The sequence below is a fragment of the Dendrobates tinctorius genome, unplaced genomic scaffold (genome assembly GCF_039654945.1).
Source record: "Dendrobates tinctorius isolate UK_male_01 unplaced genomic scaffold, ASM3965494v1 ptg000036l, whole genome shotgun sequence".
NCBI classification, from domain to species: Eukaryota; Metazoa; Chordata; class Amphibia; order Anura; family Dendrobatidae; genus Dendrobates; species Dendrobates tinctorius.
The window spans coordinates 21,588,632-21,609,515 of NW_027361704.1; positions in this window are offsets into that span (position 1 = coordinate 21,588,632).

Genomic DNA, 20,884 nt, shown 5'->3' on the forward strand with positions numbered 1-20,884 from the left:
CCGGTCCCAGTAAGCCTTTGCGAGCGATGACGTCCGTTCTCGCGGTCATTCGCACAACGTCATCGCGAATGACCGCGAGACGTCACGATCGCGTGAGAACGGACGTCATCGCGGTAATTGTCGCAAATGATTACTGGGACCAGGAGCGTGGAGAGAGGCGGGAAGGCTGCGCGGGACATCGGAAGGTGAGAATAACAATATTTTTTTTTTTTTATTATTTTTTACATTCTGTCTTTTACTATTGATGCCGCATAGGCAGCCTCAATAGTAAAAAGTTGGTCACACTCGTCAAACACTATGTTTGACGAGTGTGGCCAACCTGTCAATCAGTTCTCCAAGCGATGCTACAGATCGCTTGGAAAACGCTAGCAATTCTGCAAGCTAAATACGCTTGCAAAATGCTAGTTTTTCTGTGGGAAAATCGCGGGAATTTAAAATGCGATTTTCCCGCGGAATGGAATTCTGGAATTCTCACGGTAATTTCCGCGAGAGTTCCGCTACGTGTGAACCCAGCCTAAGTGATATTTGTGTTTTGACGTAACTCCTTCTCATGAACAGCACCATGGAATCAATGGTGCTATATAAATAAATAATAATTGGAGGAGTAGGTGAGATTACTGTGTTTGTGTGTGTGTGGTATTTACTGTGTGTGGGGGGGTGGTATTACAGTGTGAGTGGGGAGTATTTAGTGTGGGTGGGTGTTACTATGTGTGGGGGGGTATTTTGTGTGGAGGCATAAGATAATGCTCACTGTATGGTTTGGGGTCACTCACTTGGCAACAGGATTAAGGCACACAGGAACGGTTTCTCACTTAAACAGACCATCCGGTTTATTTAGACACGGCATAAACCGGATAGACTACAGACCGTTTAGTTACATTCATGAACATAACAAGACACCAGTCTGCTCATGTAGCAGATATACCTCCCTGCCATTCTTACAACCCCCTTGTCTGAGGTTAGCTTCCAGGAGCTCAGCTCCACATGCTGTCTTTTTGTCAGTCCTGGCTTCCAGGGAAGCTGCCTAACTGGAATCCCTGTCCCGGGCAATGACTGGCTCAACAGGTCAAACCCGACAGTTCCAGACCCTCAGAAGGGCGAAGGTCGGTAGCTTCCCCAATGCAGTTAGCCATCACAGACTGCAGGTACATGGCCTCACCATGTGCTATTCAGGAATCCAGTCCTCTTGCAGGACCTTCCAACACAGAGACCATGTGACTAAACCACAGTCTCATTATAACGTATGAGACCCACCCCTTGATTGGAGGTCTGTGACTACCCAGATCCGCCCAGCTCTCTGGCTAACCCTGTAAGCACAACGCCTTATAAGCTAAATAAGTCTCATGGAAGTACAGGTCCCAGAGCAACAGGCTAAGAGCCCAGAGGACCTTCTCCACTGCAACACATACCGTCCATTCACCACAACACCAGTCACTGTCTCACATACCCCCCTCTGTTCAAACTTGTGGGGTTGAACACTTGACATAAACCAGGGGCCTCGAGACATGTCACGCATGTCACCATGCCCTACCTGTCGAGAGGGCCTTCTCAGTCCCGAAAACATAGTCCATCAGTCACTAAATTCTTTGTCGCCTTACGTTTCATAGTCATCAATTTGTTAGGCCTCCCCTGCCCCCAGAGGTCCGTATGTAGGCTTTGAGCTTCAGCCCTTGAGCCCTTGAGTCACAGTCTGTCTGTGTCACCAGACCCTTTTTAGTCACCACATTTCTCAAGTATAACCATCACCCGACCTTTCTCTCCATGACCGCTTCCAACGGTTGGTGCAGTCACGAGACTCACTTACAGTCGAACCTACTGTCTGAGTCTGACCCATCTAGTATGTTACAGGGGCTATTGTCCAGGTCCTTCAGCTTTGCCCTGAGAGTAGATCTGCCATTTTCAGATTCTTGGCATCCTTGTTTTCCTTCCTGAACTTCCAAGGTTTCTTCTTTCTAGATGTCTTTGGCTGTCAGCAATTCCATTATTTGGAGGGCCCCTTCAGTTCCCATTACCTTGGGTTGAAGGCGGCAGCCATCATCCACCAATGTGGCAAAGCTGTCCTGTAAGAAGCAATCTTTCGAGCCTCAACTGCTCTATCTCCTTTAGATACACCATTCGATACTCCAACAGAGTATAGCTCCGAGACTCTCCATCGTACCCAAGACGAAGAATCAAATCATACCCTTTTCTCTGTGTTTCTGGTCTTCATGGTCACCTGGAATTCTTAATCTCACCACTCCAGACTTATCCACCATCTCTTGCATGGGTCGACCATTTCTTCCAATGACTTTTTCCACCATAGGAATAGGCAGAAGACTCTGAGCTTTCCTCATATGCTCCAGCTGCCTAGCAGCGTCTTCATTCCTCAATCGAAATATCCACGTTGCACGCACACATCTCCACTCAGGATAGCTACTCTCCTCGCTGTGACATCATTTGTGGACAGTACCACTAACTGTTTAGCTTCTGGGGGCCAGTACACCTTACACGCCCCCACAGCCTTCTTGAATTCTTCAAGCACAGACTGCCTGGCACATGCCTCTCTCAGGTCCTCGGGGACCTCAACAACTCACTTGAATTTCAAAGTGCTATTCTCTTCACGGACGGACGGCTCCTGTTTTGCCTAGGACATTTCCATCAAGACATCTGCCATGACTGGCTGATTGTCTTGTCCAGCTCTTAGTGCAAACTCTCCCTGAGCTTTACCCTCTTCAAGACCCTTTGCCAAGATGGGCCTTTACAGCTTTGCCTCATTACCACTCTGGCACTGCCGCTGTAAGTCTGCGACCACCAACTCCTTCTCTTGTAGAAGTCCTCCTAATGCTTCTCTGAGCACCTCCATATCTTCCAATGTGGCCTTGTTCACGGTTTGACACTTTGACAGGTGACCTCTGAGCTCAGAGACTTCCTTCTCCAGCTCATCCACTCTGTGCCCAGGACCCTTTCTCGTTCGACATGCTCTTTTACCGTCTCTTTAAGCATCTTTATTTCATGATCCTGTTCTCTTTTGGCCAGCATGTGTCGCACCATAACTTCTTTAATTATATTTTCAGATGGGCCAGCTTGCCCACCCAAACTCTGCTGCTTGAGAGTTCTATCTGTTCCTTCATCACCAGGTTTAGCTTTCTCTTGGATCTTCCATCCATTACCTTCGACTGCCTCTAGGGTCTCTGCTGGGCTCTCTGAAGAATCACTGTTCTTGCTCCCAGACTCCAAAGCTGAGTTTTTGTCAGATTTTTGTTCCTTCAAATGCTTTACTTCGGCTTGTAAATCTGTCACTTTTTCCTACTCCCGAGACAACTCTTTGGCGAGGTCCTGGAACTCCTGCATTTTGTTCCAGTAGGTCATTTCCAGCTGAGACACGTTTTCTGCATTGTCCTGCCAAGCAGAGCACAGCTTCTCCTCGGTGGAGTGGAGGGTATGGAGCAGCTTCTGCTCCTGCGCATCCTTCTCTCTGAGCTGAGCCTTGACTACCGAGAGCTCGGACTCCAGGTGACGCACCTGATCCAGCTGCGTGGAGTTGGCAGCTTTCATACTCGACACCTTCAACCTCTCTTGAGGCTCTGCCCGGTCACCCTTAGGTACCTTTCTACTCTCTAGAACTTAAGAGAACTCCACACTCTCCAGCTCTTCAGCATCAGGTTCTCTGGAGGCTTCACCATACTCAGCCATCTCACCCCTTTGTCACCACAGATGTGGGTCTACTACAGGTCTCCGTGACCTTCGTAGATTCTCGCTTAACCAGCACTCTCCAGGTTCTCTTCTCCTTCAGTGCCACCAACTGACCGACCATTAGCTGATTGTCCCGACACCGAAGAGGTCAGCCATACTATCTTCTTGGCTGGCTCCTTCGTCCTGACTTCACCTTGTGGAGCACTGTCATTCCACTGTGTCAGTGCTTCTTACAGCACAACATCATACTCAGCCCTAGCGGTTACTACTGGCAATGAGACGTCATCTTCCTTTCCAACCTTTTCAGTGTCTGGAAGCGTACTCACATCTTGAGTAAAAGCACAAGTCCCTACTTTTCCTTTATTTATATCCTCAAAGTGTGCAACTTGTTCAGTCTCTTTGCGCCCTTTACGTCTCTGGCGACAGGAGGAAGACTTGCCATTTGTACCCGGGTCAACTTTATTGCACTCTTTTCCCCTTGCGTCACCGTCTGAATGGGAGTCACCCCTACTCAATCTTTCATCCTGGAAACAGCAGTCCCCACTTAAACAGGTGTTGGACCCCTCTCCTGGAGATGCCCCCCTTCTACTTTCTGGTCATACTTTCCGGTCATACATTCTGGTATTGTTTCCACCGTCATGTCGCTAAGTTGTGCCTGTCCCAGGCCCGGATTTTGGGGGGGCCCAATGGGCCCAGGCCCTGGGCCACCCACCAAGTGGAGGCCTCCCACCAATATAGGGATAAATATCTCAAAACATGTAAAATACACGTCTCTTTGCTGTGAACCATTTCTAATGATAAGGAACAGTTAACAAAAGAGAAACTATTGAAAGTGTAGGGACCTGGCTACGGTCCTACATCTCAGTGGCTGGCACAGAGCGGCAGAGTCATGGCACCTGACCTGCGTCAGCATCCACTGACTTGGCTAACCATACTTCATTAGTACTCTGTACCTAGTGCTTAGCTTATGGCATGTCGCAGCCTTCTCCGATCCCAACACAAGCTTCTAGGTGCTACCTATTCAGCTATATGATCGCTCCCTTGGATTAGATCAGATGAGAGTTTGTTCAGCTACCTTCGAGGAAGGAGGCGGAGCCACAATGTCGGCACGAGAAGAGGATTCTCCACCGCGGAGTGCAGCAGGACATCACTCTGGAATGGAACTTCAGTCACTGAAGATCCAGAGGTGAAGTGGTTCAGTCTTCACAGTGTCGCAGTGGATGAGTATGATTTCTGTATGTCTGTGTGTGTGTGTCTGTCTGTCTGTGTGTCTGTCTGTGTATCTTTCTTGCAGCTCCTGTCCTACACAGTACCATACTGTATATACAGGTCCAGAAGCCTTTCATACATATACAGCCCAGCAGCAGCCTCTGACATATAGAGCCCAGCAGCAGTGTTTGATATAGACAGCCTAAATTTCTACAATATACATATGCAAATTGCTTCTTTATGTCACTCTCCACAAGGAGGAACCTTACCCGTTAGACTACAATATGCATACATACATATGTGCATATTTTCATCTTTAATTCCCTTTCATGACTTCAAGGGTTGACAAGGTCATTTTGTTACTTTTGGATTATCATGATGGACAATCGTGAAGGAGATAGGCACAGACATGACACAAGAATTTGAGAGTCTGGGGCTTCTAAAAGACGTAAGGCAAAAGAAGCAACAAGGAAATCAACAGAAGAGATAGCGAAGACAAGAAAATTGTACAAGTTCTTCACTGTTCAAGGCAAGTGTCGGAAAGGAGTAATGACTTAGTAGAATCTGATCAACCTGACAATGCATCAGTGGAAATGGTTGTTGATCCTGGCAAAGAAAAGGCTGAAGTAGTAACGTGTACAACTGAAGAACACAAAGAAAAGGAGATTGATAGTGGCACATCTTATGAAGAAGGTGAAGTTGAGGGACCACCAGGGGGCGATGACATTAGACTTTGACCATCCATTATTTCGGAACAGATGGGAGATTACTGGCTGAAAAGGGGTGTATGAACAATCCAGCACTGTGATGAAAGTTTGTTCATTGCACACTCGGTTCAGCAACCTAGAAAGGACCTCAATATTTCAAGAATGTGCACACTTGGGCTTTTCCATTGTCAAAATCATAACGGAGAAGTCATAATGAGGAATTGGTTATGCTTCTCCCCCTCTAAAGGACGCATTTATTGCTTCACATGCAGATTGATGATGTGCTTTATTACAGCATCTGAGTCTTCTCAGCTTTCGTCTAATGTGGAAACATTCCCAAGAACGTATAAAAAGTCATGAGCAGTCAGCGGAACATCTGAACTCTACAATTGCTTTCAATATGAGGTTAAAAGCGATTGGGCGAATTGATACGGAGCTAACACAACAGGTCGAGTCTTGGGAGCATTAATGGAGGTCAGTGTTGAAACGAGTAGTAAATGTTATTCAGTTTATCAGTTTAGGTGGGATCACCTAGAAATGGAAATTTTCTGGGCATTCTTGAGCTCATCGCCCAGTACGATGACTTTCTTCCACAGCATATCAAAACTCAAGCCAATCGCGGCAAGGGTCATACAAACTACCTGTCATCTACAATTATGGAAGAAATTATCAATGTAATGGGTGAACAAGTCCTCAGAGAAATTATTTCTCGAGTTAACCAATCAAAATACTACTCCATTTCTTTGGATTCCACACCCGATGCAGCTCATGTTGACCAACTAACCCTTGTATTGAGGTATATGGAGAAAGATGGCCCTGTGGAATGCTTTGTAACATTCATGGCAAACAAAGGCTATGGTGCTCAAGACATGTTCAATGCCTTGTTGGAATTTTTGAAGAGACATGACCTAGACCTGGGAAATTGCCACAGTCAAAGTTATGACAATGCATCTGCAATGAGTGGCAAATACAACGGCCTGCAAGCCAAAGTAAGAGAGAAGAACAATCTTGCATCCTTGTATGGCACACTCTTTAAATCTTGTTGTTAAAAATGCTGTAGAAAGCTATTCAAGTACTGTACATTATTTTTACTTTCTTGAAAAGCTGTTCCTCTTCTTCACAGTTTCAACGCATCGGCATCAGCTCCTGACTAAGGCTTTGAAAAATATTGACTCAGCGACACCATTGACTCTCAAACGTGTCACAACAAAGCGTTGTTCCTGCAGAGCTGACACTACTAATGGCCCCGTTACACATAACAATGTCCCAGCGATCCCACCAATGATCCGATCCGACATGATGGGATCGCTGCGACATCGTTAGGCTGATCGCTGGTGAGCTGTCACAAGACAGCCCCTCCAGCGACCAGGACCAGCGATGCTGGATGCTGTTTTCTAATCCTGTGGCTCCTGGATACCCGCTGTTTACATTGGAAACTGGCGTACACGCAATCTCGCTGGCAAGATAGCTGTGGCGTCGCTGGCGAGATCGCTGTGTGTGACGGGGCCTTAAGGCCCTTGAACATGACTATCAGCAGATTAAAGATGTACTTAAACAGATTGCTGATGACTTTGAAGAAAAACCTGTGTACGGTGTTAAGCAGAAGGACTGTTAAGACAAATGCATCAGCTTGAAATTGGTATTAACACCACCTTCTGGAATGATATCCTGCAAAGAACAGATGCTACTAGTAAAAATCTACAACACGCAAAACTAGATCTAAACACTACTGTGGTGTCACTGACTGTTAGGCGTCAGGTTCCGAACACTGCACAGCAGGAATCCCAAGCCTTGCCACCTTCGGTCTCCTATTCCTCTCCGGCCGCAGTGGAGTCTGCTCAGCAGACTTCACAATCCCGGCGTTCAGCCCACACCAACATTGTGGGTTCAGTTGCTACTGCCACCTCTGGTTCTGTTATGGCAATGCAGCCTGGCCAGCAGCAAAAGCCTCCAGAGGCTAAGTTCCTCCTTCGGCCCACTGAGCATGCTCATGAGACGATCTCCCATTGGGGATCAGGAGTCACATGCTCAGGTCCTTTTCCTGTTCCGATTGGTCCATCTTGAGCATCAGGAAGGTCCCAGAAGCGAACGGCTATAAAAGGTCCACATGGCCGCTCAGCCATGCGCTAGTATAGACTCTAGTTGCTATATGTGTGGATGATGACGGATGCATGCACCTGGTGAATGACTCATTAAAATTCCCCTCCCTTTGATATTACTTATGTGGTTAGGGAATTAGTTGCAGAGTCAGTGTCAGCCAGTGGCTAGCCATAGGACACAAGTGCTCGTCACTTCCCAGCACTAGCGTCCGATGGTGTCGCCTGCCATAGGGCACATCGTACCACGGCAGGCATTGTCGCTTCGCGGCAGTCGGTTTCTGTTAGCGGCGTTCACAGCTGCAACGCCACATGCTCGGTAGGTCTAGAGTGATGCTGGTCCTATGTCCTGGGGCCAGAATCCTGTGACCATACACTGTTGTGAGTTCATTTTCCCCTTCACCGTCGATGTCTGATGAACTCCCTCTTCTGGTGAAGGAAGGAAGTGAGGCTGATTACCAAACACCTGATCTGGTAGATGATGACTGGGTAACAGGAAATTCTGACTAGATATATGGCAGCAGACACCCTTCTGAGTCATTGGTGATTTCTCTGCTGGATTCTTGGAGACCAGTCTGATTCTTGCTTCCCAAAGATAAGTTTTTGCTCTGCTATTGAACTTATTAGTTTTGTTTTGTTTACCTTGTTTTTTGGAGTTCAGCCATCCCCGGTCGGGGGTGTCCTGAGTTCCATTTTTGTCTCTGATCACTTTGTCTCTTTGCTCTGTCTTCAGAATTTACCTGAGTGCTGATATAGTCTTTTTGAAGTCCTAGCGACTTCAGGGCCTGTTTTTCCTATCAGACAGTTGGGACATTTTTTGGTAGGGTTCTTTGCGGATTGCAGACAGCAGCTTTTCTATCCTGTCCTTTTTAGTTAGCTTGGGCCCCATCATTTGCTCAGCCTATCTTTCTATCTGTGTTAGTCTTTTCATCTTGCTTCACCGTCATTATATGTTGGGGGCTGCCTATTGCTTTGGGGTCTGCTCTGGGGCAGTTTAGATTTTCCCTTTCTTTCTTTAGGCCTATTTAGTTCTCCGGTTGTGATCGAGGGGTCTAGGGCATCGTAGGAACCCCCCATGGCTACTGTTAGTTGTTGTGGATAGGATCAGGGGTCTGCAATCCGATAGCTACCAACCTCTCCGGTTATCTGGACTTACCTTGTATTTTTGTTTTTTCCTCCTTCGGTGACTCATTCATAGCAGAATCACCAGCCATACCGCAGATCCTAGGGTACTCAATAGCAGGAAAGAATTGTAAAAAAAAAAAAAAAGAGTTTGTCAGAATTTTTTATTTTTTTTTGTGTGTATATTTTTTCCTCTATGTCTCTGAGGCCGTAGGGGGAATTTTTTTTCTTTCTCAATGGAGATGAAGCATTGTCTGATCGTGTGGAGCAGCTCACTGCTGAAGTGCAGGGAATTTTCGCCTATCTTGCTCATTCACATGCTGCTGAACCAAAGATTCCTACTCCTGATGTGTTTTTTGGGGATCGGTCTGAATTTTTGAATTTTAAGAATAATTGTAAATTATTTTTTGCCTTGAAGCCTAACTCGTCGGGGAGCTCTGCGCAGCAGGTTAAAATTGTCATCTCTTTGCTGCGCGGCGATCCCCAGGATTGGGCGTTTTCTTTGAAACCTGATGATCCTATTCTTACTAATGTGAATGCATTTTTTCAAGCCTTGGAGTTGTTGTATGATGAACCTAATGCTATTGATCAGGCTGAAAAGGCCCTGTTGGCATTGAGCCAGGGTCGGGATTCTGCAGGGTTGTACTGTCAAAAATTCCAAAAGTGGGCGGTTCTTACTACCTGGAATGATGGTGCCTTGGCAGCTCTCTTTCGGAAGGGTTTGTCAGAAACCGTAAAAGATACTATGGTGGGATTTCCTGTTCCCTCTGGTCTTGACGATTCTATGTCATTAGCCATTCAGGTTGATCGGCGTTTGCGTGAACGCAAAACCGCACGAGAGGTGTTGCCACCTGTTGAACAAATGTCTGAACCTATGCAATGTGATAGAGTTTTGTCTAGGGCACAACGTCAGGAGTTCAGAAGGCGTAATAAGCTGTGTTTCTTCTGAGGTGATGCCTCGCATATTATTTCTGTCATAGTTGATTTTGAGGGAGAATTCCCTGTATGTCAAGGGATCGAAATGCCTTTTTGGTGTACAGAGGATTTCATTTTTGGGATTTATTTTGTCTCCGTCAACTATTGAAATGGACCCGGCCAAGGTACAGGCCATTTATGATTGGGTTCAGCCCACTTCTTTGAAGGCCCTCCAGAAGTTTTTGGGTTTTGCTAATTTTTATCGTGAATTTATAGCTAATTTTTCTGGTATTGCCAAACCATTGACTGATTTGACTAAGAAGGGTGCTGATGTGCTGAATTGGTCTCCTGAGGCTGTTTCTTCCTTTCAGGAGCTGAAGCGAAGGTTCACTTCTGCTCCGGTTTTGCGGCAACCTGATGTCTCACTCCCGTTTCAGGTAGAGGTGGACGCTTCTGAGATTGGTGCAGGAGCTGTTTTGTCCCAAAAAGATCCTGTAACATCTAAAATGAATCCCTGTGCTTTCTTTTCCCGAAAGTTCTCCCCATCCGAACGTAACTATGATGTGGGGAATCGGGAACTGTTAGCCATGAAATGGGCATTTGAGGAGTGGAGACATTGGTTGGAGGGAGCTAAACATCAAGTCGTGGTCCTTACTGACCACAAGAATTTGATTTACCTGAAGTCAGCCAAACGCTTGAATCCTAGACAGGCTAGGTGGGCCTTGTTTTTCACACGTTTTGATTTTGTGGTCTCTTTTCTTCCGGGCACTAAGAATGTCAAGGCAGACGCCCTCTCTAGGAGTTTCTTTGCTGATTCTCCTGTTGTGACCAAGCCTGCTACCATCTTAGGTGAGGGGGTAGTTCTTTCTGCCATCTCACCCGATTTGAGACGTGCTCTGGAAGAGTTTCAGGAGGACAAACCTGAGCGTTGTCCCATTGGAAAATTGAATGTTCCTGACCAGTGGAGGAAGAGAGTGATGTCTGAAGTTCATTGCTCTGCATTGGCTGGTCATCCAGGTATTTTTGGTACTAGAGTTTTGGTGAGTCGGTCTTTTTGGTGGCCCGCCTTGTCTCGTGATGTCAGGAATTTTGTGCAGTCCTGTGGGACTTGCTCTCGGTCTAAACCTTGTTCTCGCTCTAGTGGGTTGCTGATGCCTTTGCTGGTGCCCAGGAGGCCATGGACCCATATTTCAATGGATTTTATCTCTGATATGCCTGTCTCTCAGAGAATGACTGTTATTTGGGTGATTTGTGATAGATTCTCTAAGATGGTCCATCTTGTACCACTCCCTAAGTTGCCATCTTCCTCAGAGTTGGTGCCCTTGTTTTTGCAACAGGTGGTTCGCTTGCACGGGATTCCTGAGAACATTGTATCTGACAGAGGAGTTCAGTTTGTGTCTAGATTTTGAAGGACTTTCTGTTCCAAGCTGGGAATTCAGTTGTCCTTCTCCACTGCGTTTCACCCTCAGACCAATGGGAAGACGGAGAGAACAAACCAGACTTTGGAGTCGTATTTGAGATGTTTTATTTCTGCCGATCAGGATGATTGGGTTTCATTTTTGCCCTTGGCCGAATTTGCTTTAAATAATAGAGCTAGTTCTGCCACTTTGATGTCACCTTTTTTGTAACTTTGGGTTTCATCCTCGATTCTCTTCAGGGAAGGTGGAGCCTTCTGCCTGCCCAGGTGTTGACACTGTGGTAGAGAGAATGCACCAGATCTGGGACCAAGTGGTGGATAAGTTGTCTCTCTCCCAGGAAAAGGCCCAGCGGTTTTCCAACCGGCATAGGACCATTGGTCCCCAGTTTAAGGTGGGTGATATGGTTTGGTTGTCATCAAAGAATATCGCTATGAAGGTGGCTTCTCCAAAGTTTAAACCTAGATTTATTGGACCTTACAAGATTTTGGAGATTCTTAATCCAGTCTCTTTTCGATTGGCTCTTCCTGTTACATTTAAGATCCATGACGTGTTTCATAAGTCTCTGTTAAAGAGGTTTGTTGAGCCAGTAGTTCCTGTGGTGGCACCTCCTGACCCGGTATTGGTTGAAGGTAATGTAGAATATGAGGTTGAGAAGATACTGGATTCTCGCCTGGCTAGACGGAGACTCCAGTATTTCGTTAAATGGGAGGGTTATGGCCAGGTGGATAATTCTTGGGTCCATGCATCCGATATTCATGCCGAAAGATTGGTTCGTGCCTTTCATCGGGCCCATCCTGATCGCCCTGGTGGCGTGGATGAGGGTTCGCTGACTCCTCCTCAAGGGGGAGGTACTGTTGTGAGTTCATTTTCCCCTTCACCGTCGATGTCTGATGAACTCCCTCTTCTGGTGAAGGAAGGTAGTGAGGCTGATTACCAAACACCTGATCTGGTAGATGATGACTGGGTAACAGAAAATTCTGACTGGATATAAGGCAGCCAACGCCCTTCTGAGTCGCTGATGATTTCTCTGCTGGAATCTTGGAGACCAGTCTGATTCTTGCTTCCCAAAGATAAGTTTTTGCTCTGCTATTGAACTTATTAGTTTTGTTTTGTTTACCTTGTTTTTTGGAGTTCAGCCATCCCCGGTCGGGGGTGTCCTGAGTTCCATTTTTGTTTCTGATCAGTTTGTCTCTTTGCTCTGTCTTCAGAATTTACCTGAGTGCTGATATAGTCTTTTTGAAGTCCTAGCGACTTCAGGGCCTGTTTTTCCTATCAGACGGTTGGGACATTTTTTGGTAGGGTTCTTTGCGGATTGCAGACAGCAGCTTTTCTATCCTGTCCTTTTTAGTTAGCTTGGGCCCCATCATTTGCTCAGCCTATCTTTCTATCTGTGTTAGTCTTTTCATCTTGCTTCACCGTCATTATATGTTGGGGGCTGCCTATTGCTTTGGGGTCTGCTCTGGGGCAGTTTAGATTTCCCCTTTCTTTCTTTAGGCCTATTTAGTTCTCCGGTTGTGATCGAGGGGTCTAGGGCATCGTAGGAACCCCCCATGGCTACTGTTAGTTGTTGTGGATAGGATCAGGGGTCTGCAATCCGATAGCTACCAACCTCTCCGGTTTTCTGGACTTAGCTTGTATTTTTGTTTTTTCCTCCTTCGGTGACTCATTCATAACAATATACCAAGCGGTCTTCTCCCCGTACGCTGTGAGTGTGAATAGGCTCGGCATTTGTGTATTAGCGTTAGTGCGGCTATGTGAGGTAACAGAGTTCGCCCAGCGCACACCGGGTGATGTTTAACCCGCGTGTGTTATACTGCCATATTGAGCATCCGCCATTACTTAGCAGCAGCATACCAACTCTGCACAGTGGACCCCGGGCGGCGAACGCGCCTACTATTATTTTATAATAACATTATACTAGCGCCAGGGTCTGGCTAGTAATGGCGGATAAGCAGCAGCTCCTGCAGCACATTGGGTATGCAGGTTGGCGGCTCTCGAGCGTTCAACCTCACCTGCGAATGTTACTGCGGCTGCTGTTCAGGCAGCCGCTGAGGCTGTCTCCCATGTTCCTACGTCCATCCCTGCACCGATGTTATCCCACCTCCCGCTGCCCGAGAAGTTCTCAGGCGATAGTGCCTCCTGCAGGGGATTCGTGAGCCAGTATACTATTCAGCTTGAGCTGCTGGCCGCGTGATTTCCCTCTGAGCGGACTAATGTCGGATTCATCGTGTCCCTTCAGGCTGGCAGGGCTCTGGAGTGGGCCACCCCACTGTGGGAGCGTGCTGACCCCGTGGTTCGGGGAGCCTCGCAGTTCCTAGCCTCTCTGAAGCAGGTCTTTCTGGGACCACGGGTCAGACACTGTTAGGAACGGCGGAGCGCACTAAATAAAAATAAATAATAAAGTGTGTTCGCCGCTCGGGGTCCACCGTGCAGTAGGTGTAACAACCGCTGCTGAGTGATGACAGAGGAGCAATATGGCGGTATGATGCACACGGGTTCAACTTCACCTGGAGGGCGCAGAGCGGGCATCAGAAAGCATACAAAACGCTGAACCTGTTAGTGACACAGGCTTCAGGAAAATGCACACACGGTATCTGGTCACAGGAGCAGGACCCAAGACAGAGAAGCTGCGTCCTTCTAGACCTACCATGTGTGTGGCGTCGCTGCTGCGACCGCGAAGAAGGGCTGCAACTGCAGCACAGCGTAGGACACTGCCGCTCGATGACAAAGCCAGATAGCAAGTGCAATGTCGGAAGCTAGCATAGCGGTGCGGTGTGCACAGTAGCTTAAGGCTTGCCACTGACTGGCGCAGACTGCTAAACTAATACCCTATCACCATGCGTAATATCAGAGGGAAGGGGTTTCAAATGAGTCAGTCACCAGAATCATACATCCATCACCATTCACACATAGCAAGTATAGCCTATACTAGCGCATGGCGGAACAGCCATGTGTTCCATGAGCATGCCCAGTAAGAGGACAGAAGGACTTAGCCTCAGGAGAGATTTGCTGCAATGCAATCTCCTCTGCAGTGGAAAAATAGGAGGAGAGTGCAGAATGTGAGGATCTGTATCCCTGCTGAGTAAACGCAGAAATCCGACTCCTAACATTACCCCCCTCCTAGGGCACCCCCTCCCTGAGCCTTATGATCCACCTACTTGTGCCCGTAAGAGGTATAAGGCCTCAGACTTGTCCGCAGGCAAGTCTGATGTCCCGGTAGATGACAGAGAGGCCCGGGACATGTGGAAGGCCTCAGGGGTGGCAAGATCGCCAGGTCTGAAAAGGGGCCCGTGGGAGACAGCGGGAGTGGAAGTTAAAGTGGAACACCACCGTGTGTTGGCAGGCGTCTCCGATCTTCGCATAAAGAAGCTATTCCGAGCACAAAAGGCGCAGGCCCGAATATATTTTTTAACATCCTGAGCCCTGTGCGGCCACCAGTAAGACCCTGCCAGGAGTTTTGTGGTCTGCATATAGCCACAGTGACCACCTCTCCAGGATGTGTGTGCCCAGGCAAGAACCTTTGGCCGAAGGTGGGGAGGAACAAGGGCCTTACCCGGCGGTACAGAATTTGGCCTTTGCGGGGCACTGTTGTTCTGAGACACCGCGTGTTGACAAATAAGACCACGACTGGAGTCTTGTGCCAGACACGCCTGGAGAACGGTGCGAGACACCTCCATGGGCTCTGGGGGTGGAACCTTTGGCTCGGGTAGTTCCAGAGGCTCAAAAAAATTGGGAGCCGGAGTAACCTTCCGTTTGGATTGAGCACGCTCCATACCGCGCTCCGAAAAACAGAGGTCAATGCGGGTGGAAATGGCAATCAGTTCTTCCAAACTGGCAGGAATGTCTCTAGTGGAAAGAGCATCTTTAATGTGCTCCACCAAACCTCTCCAAAACACAGAGATGAGGGCTTTATCGGACCACTCCAACTCGGAAGCAAGTGTCCGAAAACGGACGGCATACTGACTAACCGAGAGAGCACCCTGAGTCAAAGCAAGAAGCTGAAGAGAGGTATCGTGCGTGACCTGTGGACCGAGGAAGACCTGCTTAATAGCTGTTAGAAAGTGAGCAGCGGTCCGGACTTCTGGGTCACAACGCTTCCATAGTGGCGTAGCCCACTCCAACGCTTTGCCCGGCAGCAGGGAAACAATAAACCCCACCTTGGCCCGTTGCGTAGGGAATCGCGCAGCCAGTAATTCCAGCTGAATGGAGCACTGGCTGATGAAACCCCTACAGGAGGCGCCATCGCCATAAAATTTATCGGGCAACGGGAGGCGGGTAACTGTCAGCGCGGGGAAGGACGTGGACATACGGGAAATTGCATCTGTGATTGCCTTTACAGCAGCTTCGGTGGATTGTGCAGCTGAGAGAGCCCTCTCAAGAGTGGCCAGCCGGCCCTCAAGCTGCCGAATACACTGTAAGAGTTGCTGCTGTTCTGCCATCACTAGCCAGTCCCTGGCGCTAGTATAATGTTAGGAACGGTGGAACACACTAAATAAAAATAAATAATAAAGTGTGTTCGCTGCTCAGGGTCCACCGCGCAGTAGGTGTAACAACCTGAGTGATGACAGAGGAGCAATATGGCGGTATGATGCACATGGGTTCAACGTCACCCGAAGTGCGCAGAGCGGGCTCTGTTCACACACAGAGGTGCCGCAACAAAAACATACAAAACACTGAACCTGTTATTGACACAGGCTTCAGATAGCATACAAAATGCTGAACCTGTTAGTGACACAGGCTTCAGGTAAATGCACACTCGGTATCTGGTCACAGGAGCAGGACCCAAGACAGAGAAGCTGCGTCCCTCTAGACCTACCGTGTGTGTGGCGTCGCTGCTGCGAACACGAAGAAGGGCTGCAACTGCAGCGCGACGTAGGACACTGCTGCTCGACGACAAAGCCAGATAGCAAGCACGATGTCGGACGCTAGCGTAGCGGTGCGGTGTGCACAGTGGCTTAAGGCTTGCCTCTGATTGGCGCTGACTGCTAAACTAATACCATATCACCATGTGTAATATCAGAGGGAAGGAGTTTCAAATGAGTCAGTCACCAGAATCATGCATCCATCACCATTCACACATAGCAAGTATAGCCTATACTAGCGCATGGCGGAACAGCCATGTGGGTCGCCCTCCCAGGGCTGTTGGGTACTCGGTACCGGGCTGGTCTCTCAGAGGGGAATGTCACAGCAGCGGTGAACCGGTTCGTGGCCCTGGGCACCCATGTAAAAGGGATGAAGTGATGGAATAAAGTTTATGAGTGAATGATTTGTGACGCCACTTGTGGTGTTCGGCAATGAAGGTGTTAAGCCGACGCTGCAGACAGATCCTTTGGGACAGATGGTGGGGTGCAGCAAAGATGGGGTGGCCCTCTACAGGCAGGGCTGTAGTGCCATGCCAGAGCAGATGAAGAGGGTAGGTGTTGAGGAAGAGGGTGTAGTGTTTGGCACAGAGATGTAGCAGTGCTGGAGAGTTTGCAGGAAGAAGGCAAGGACACAACAGGGTGCAGTTTCTTTACCTTTACTTTGCTTGGCAAATGCAGTCCAGGGTCCAGATTACAGATGGCACAGCAGCTGGCTAGCCTGGAAGCAACTTAGGAATCTCTCTAGGCAGATGGGTTGTGTATAGAGTTGAGCGACTTTTGGTTTTTTAGGGTCGCGTTTCGTTTCGTGAAACCCGACTTTTCCAAAAGTCGGGTCGAGCAAGGTCGTCCGATTATAGGGAAAAGTCGGGGTCGTCCCGAAACACGAAACCCAATGTAAGTCAATGGGGAATAAAAGTCGGCAGTGAGAGGAGGACAGGAAACACACCTACAGTGCCCATTTGAATGCCAAAAGCATAAATTCTTCTTACTTAAGCTTGTCAACCTTAATTAACTTCATAATACAAGTTACGCACTGAAAAATGGGGGTTATTTGGCTAAAGTTGTGGGGGGGGAGGGCTGGCTGCAGGTTTTCATGTGCCCTGGGCGAAAGAGCGCCCCTTTAACACATACCACAACTCATCATGCTCCGATACGGCAGAGAAATAGCGGTATAGTACAACGAAAAATACCTCACTTTTTACATCTCATGACGAGGCCCATCTATTTCTCCATACAGAATCATTGGTCCCATATAATGTTTGAAACAGTATATGATGAGCTCCACATAATGCTACAGTATATGTTGGTCCCCATGGATGAAGCTCCACTGTCTTATGGGCCCAAATAATGCTCCAAACATAATGGGCCCCATTTCTAATGCTCTAGTGTATAATGGGCCCTGTAAATGCTGATCCAGTGTCTGATGTTCACCTTTGGAATGTTCCAGTGTATGGTGGGCCCCATCTATCATTCTCCAGAGTATAGTGCTCCCCAAAAATTGCTGTCCCAACATTGAAAACAATCAAATAAGTCTCCTCGCTAGGGAATCCCTGTACTTGTCTGGATTCCTCGTCGTCCCCATCTTCCATCTCACTGCACAGTATTTCAACTTTGCAAGTGCTGTGATCCTGGGCAAGCAGGGGGGGCCCACTCGTTGGCGACGGCACTGGCACAGGGCCCCTGATAGTACGGTGGTGTGTCTGATGGCGGGTGGGCCGAACCTGCACTTTCATCTGCAGCTTCCTCTTTGTCACCGTGTAAGATGGAACTGTATATGGGAAGGGTAACCTGAGTTTCATCAGGGTCAGATTCAGGTCATGTAGCGTGCGAGGGGAATGTAGTGGTCTGGGTCAATGTACCAGCATATTCATCGAGCAGTGGCTGGGCATCAGTGCACTTGTGTCGCCCCCAGGAGTACGGTCGCCACAGTGGCATTACCTTCTTCCTAGGGAGTGTGATGTCATGCTTGGGAGCAACGAAGGATCTCTCTAGCAGGTTAACTGATTGGGCGGCGTTATTCCCACGAGTCATGACCCTCCAAACAGCGTTCATGAAGGCAAAGTGTTTGTTTTACGTGGGCAGTATGGTTGCAAAGCTGAACCTTAAAGGAATGTCCAGAAGGCACCACCAGGAGTGGAGCCTACGGTTAAATTCGACTCCACCTGGGAAACCTCAACCATGCCAGCTACAGAACAGATGCACACATTGCAAGCTTAGTTCCGTTTACGAACGAGACTCCGTCATGCCCCGCGGTCCGAGTCCGGCTTACTAGAGGGACACGTGAGGCTCTGGCACATGAGATTGGCCAATAACTGGTATGTCATGCCCTTACATGTCCGTGGCTGCATGTGTGCTACACTGAAAAGGACAGCGTTTGTCGCTTACAGGTGCAGATAACCCGCTGAACAACGTTAGTGATGGGGATCACTGATTACAATTATTACCCGCGAACAATGATTTCCCAGTAAGTGCAGGTCAACCGCAGTTCCGGAATTAGGCTTAACCATCATTCCTGAAAAAATGAAAAACTTACGTGTGCAAACCACAGGTGCTGTAGCTTGCTTAACAGCTCGCCAGCCGTTCTCACGCCCAGTATGGATTACACGTGATTGCACAAAGGTGAGAAAGGGTACCGTATCCCCAGATAACATGTATGGATAGCGTACACATTCAAAATATATGTCTCAGAAGGCAGGCTCAGACGGTGTTAGGCCCAGTATGGATTGCACGTGATTGCTCAAAGGTTAGAAAGGGTACCGTATCCCCGGATAACATGTATGGATAGCGTACACATTCAAAATATATGTCTCAGGAGGCAGGCTCAGACGGTGTTAGGCCCAGTATGGATTGCACGTGATTGCACAAAGGTTAGAAAGGGTACCGTATCCCCAGATAACATGTATGGATAGCGTACACATTCAAAATATATGTCTCAGGAGGCAGGCTCAGACGGTGTTAGGCCCAGTATGGATTGCACGTGATTGCACAAAGGTTAGAAAGGGTACCGTATCCCCGGATAACATGTATGGATAGCGTACACATTCAAAATATATGTCTCAGGAGGCAGGCTCAGACGGTGTTAGGCCCAGTATGGATTGCACGTGATTGCATAAAGGTTAGAAAGGGTACCATATCCCCGGATAACATGTATGGATAGCGTACACATTCAAAATATATATCTCAGGAGGCAGGCTCAGATGGTGTTAGGCCCAGTATGGATTGCACGTGATTGCACAAAGGTTAGAAAGGGTACCGTATCCCCGGATAACATGTATGGATAGCGTACACATTCAAAATATATGTCTCAGGAGGCAGGCTCAGACGGTGTTAGGCCCAGTATGGATTGCACGTGATTGCACAAAGGATAGAAAGGGTACCGTATCCCCGGATAACATGTATGGATAGTGTACACATTCAAAATATATGTCTCAGGAGGCAGGCTCAGACGGTGTTAGGCCCAGTATGGATTGCACGTGATTGCACAAAGGTTAGAAAGGGTACCGTATCCCCGGATAACATGTATGGATAGCGTACATATTCAAAATATATGTCTCAGGAGGCAGGCTCAGACGGTGTTAGGCCCAGTATGGATTGCACGTGATTGCACAAAGGTTAGAAAGGGTACCGTATCCCCGGATAACATGTATGGATAGCGTACACATTCAAAATATATGTCTCAGGAGGAAGGCTCAGACGGTGTTAGGCCCAGTATGGATTGCACGTGATTGCACAAAGGTTAGAAAGGGTACCGTATCCCCGGATAACATGTATGGATAGCGTACACATTCAAAATATATGTCTCAGGAGGCAGGCTCAGACGGTGTTAGGCCCAGTATGGATTGCACGTGATCGCACAAAGGTTAGAAAGGGTACCGTATCCCCGGATAACATGTATGGATAGCGTACACATTCAAAATATATGTCTCAGGAGGCAGGCTCAGATGGTGTTAGGCCCAGTATGGATTGCACGTGATTGCACAAAGGTTAGAAAGGGTACCGTATCCCCGGATAACATGTATGGATAGCGTACACATTCAAAATATATGTCTCAGGAGGCAGGCTCAGACGGTGTTAGGCCCAGTATGGATTGCACGTGATTGCACAAAGGTTAGAAAGGGTACCGTATCCCCGGATAACATGTATGGATAGCGTACACATTCAAAATATATGTCTCAGGAGGCAGGCTCAGACGGTGTTAGGCCCAGTATGGATTGCACGTGATTGCACAAAGGTTAGAAAGGGTACCGTATCCCCGGATAACATGTATGGATAGCGTACACATTCAAAATATATGTCTCAGGAGGCAGGCTCAGACGGTGTTAGGCCCAGTATGGATTGCACGTGATTGCACAAAGGTTAGAAAGGGTACCGTATCCCCGGATAACATGTATGGATAGCGTACACATTCAAAATATATGTCTCAGGAGGCAGGCTCAGACGGTGTTAGGCCCTGTATGGATTGCACGTGATTGCACAAAGGTTAGAAAGGGTACCATATCACCGGATAACATGTATGGATAGTGTACACATTCAAAATATATGTCTCAGGAGGCAGGCTCAGACAGTGTTAGGCCCAGTATGGATTGCACGTGATTGCACAAAGGTTAGAAAGGGTACCGTATCCCCGGATAACATGTATGGATAGCGTACACATTCAAAATATATGTCTCAGGAGGCAGGCTCAGACGGTGTTAGGCCCAGTATGGATTGCACGTGATTGCACAAAGGTTAGAAAGGGTACCGTATCCCCGGATAACATGTATGGATAGCGTACACATTCAAAATATATGTCTCAGGAGGCAGGCTCAGACGGTGTTAGGCCCAGTATGGATTGCACGTGATTGCACAAAGGTTAGAAAGGGTACCGTTTTCCCGGATAACAT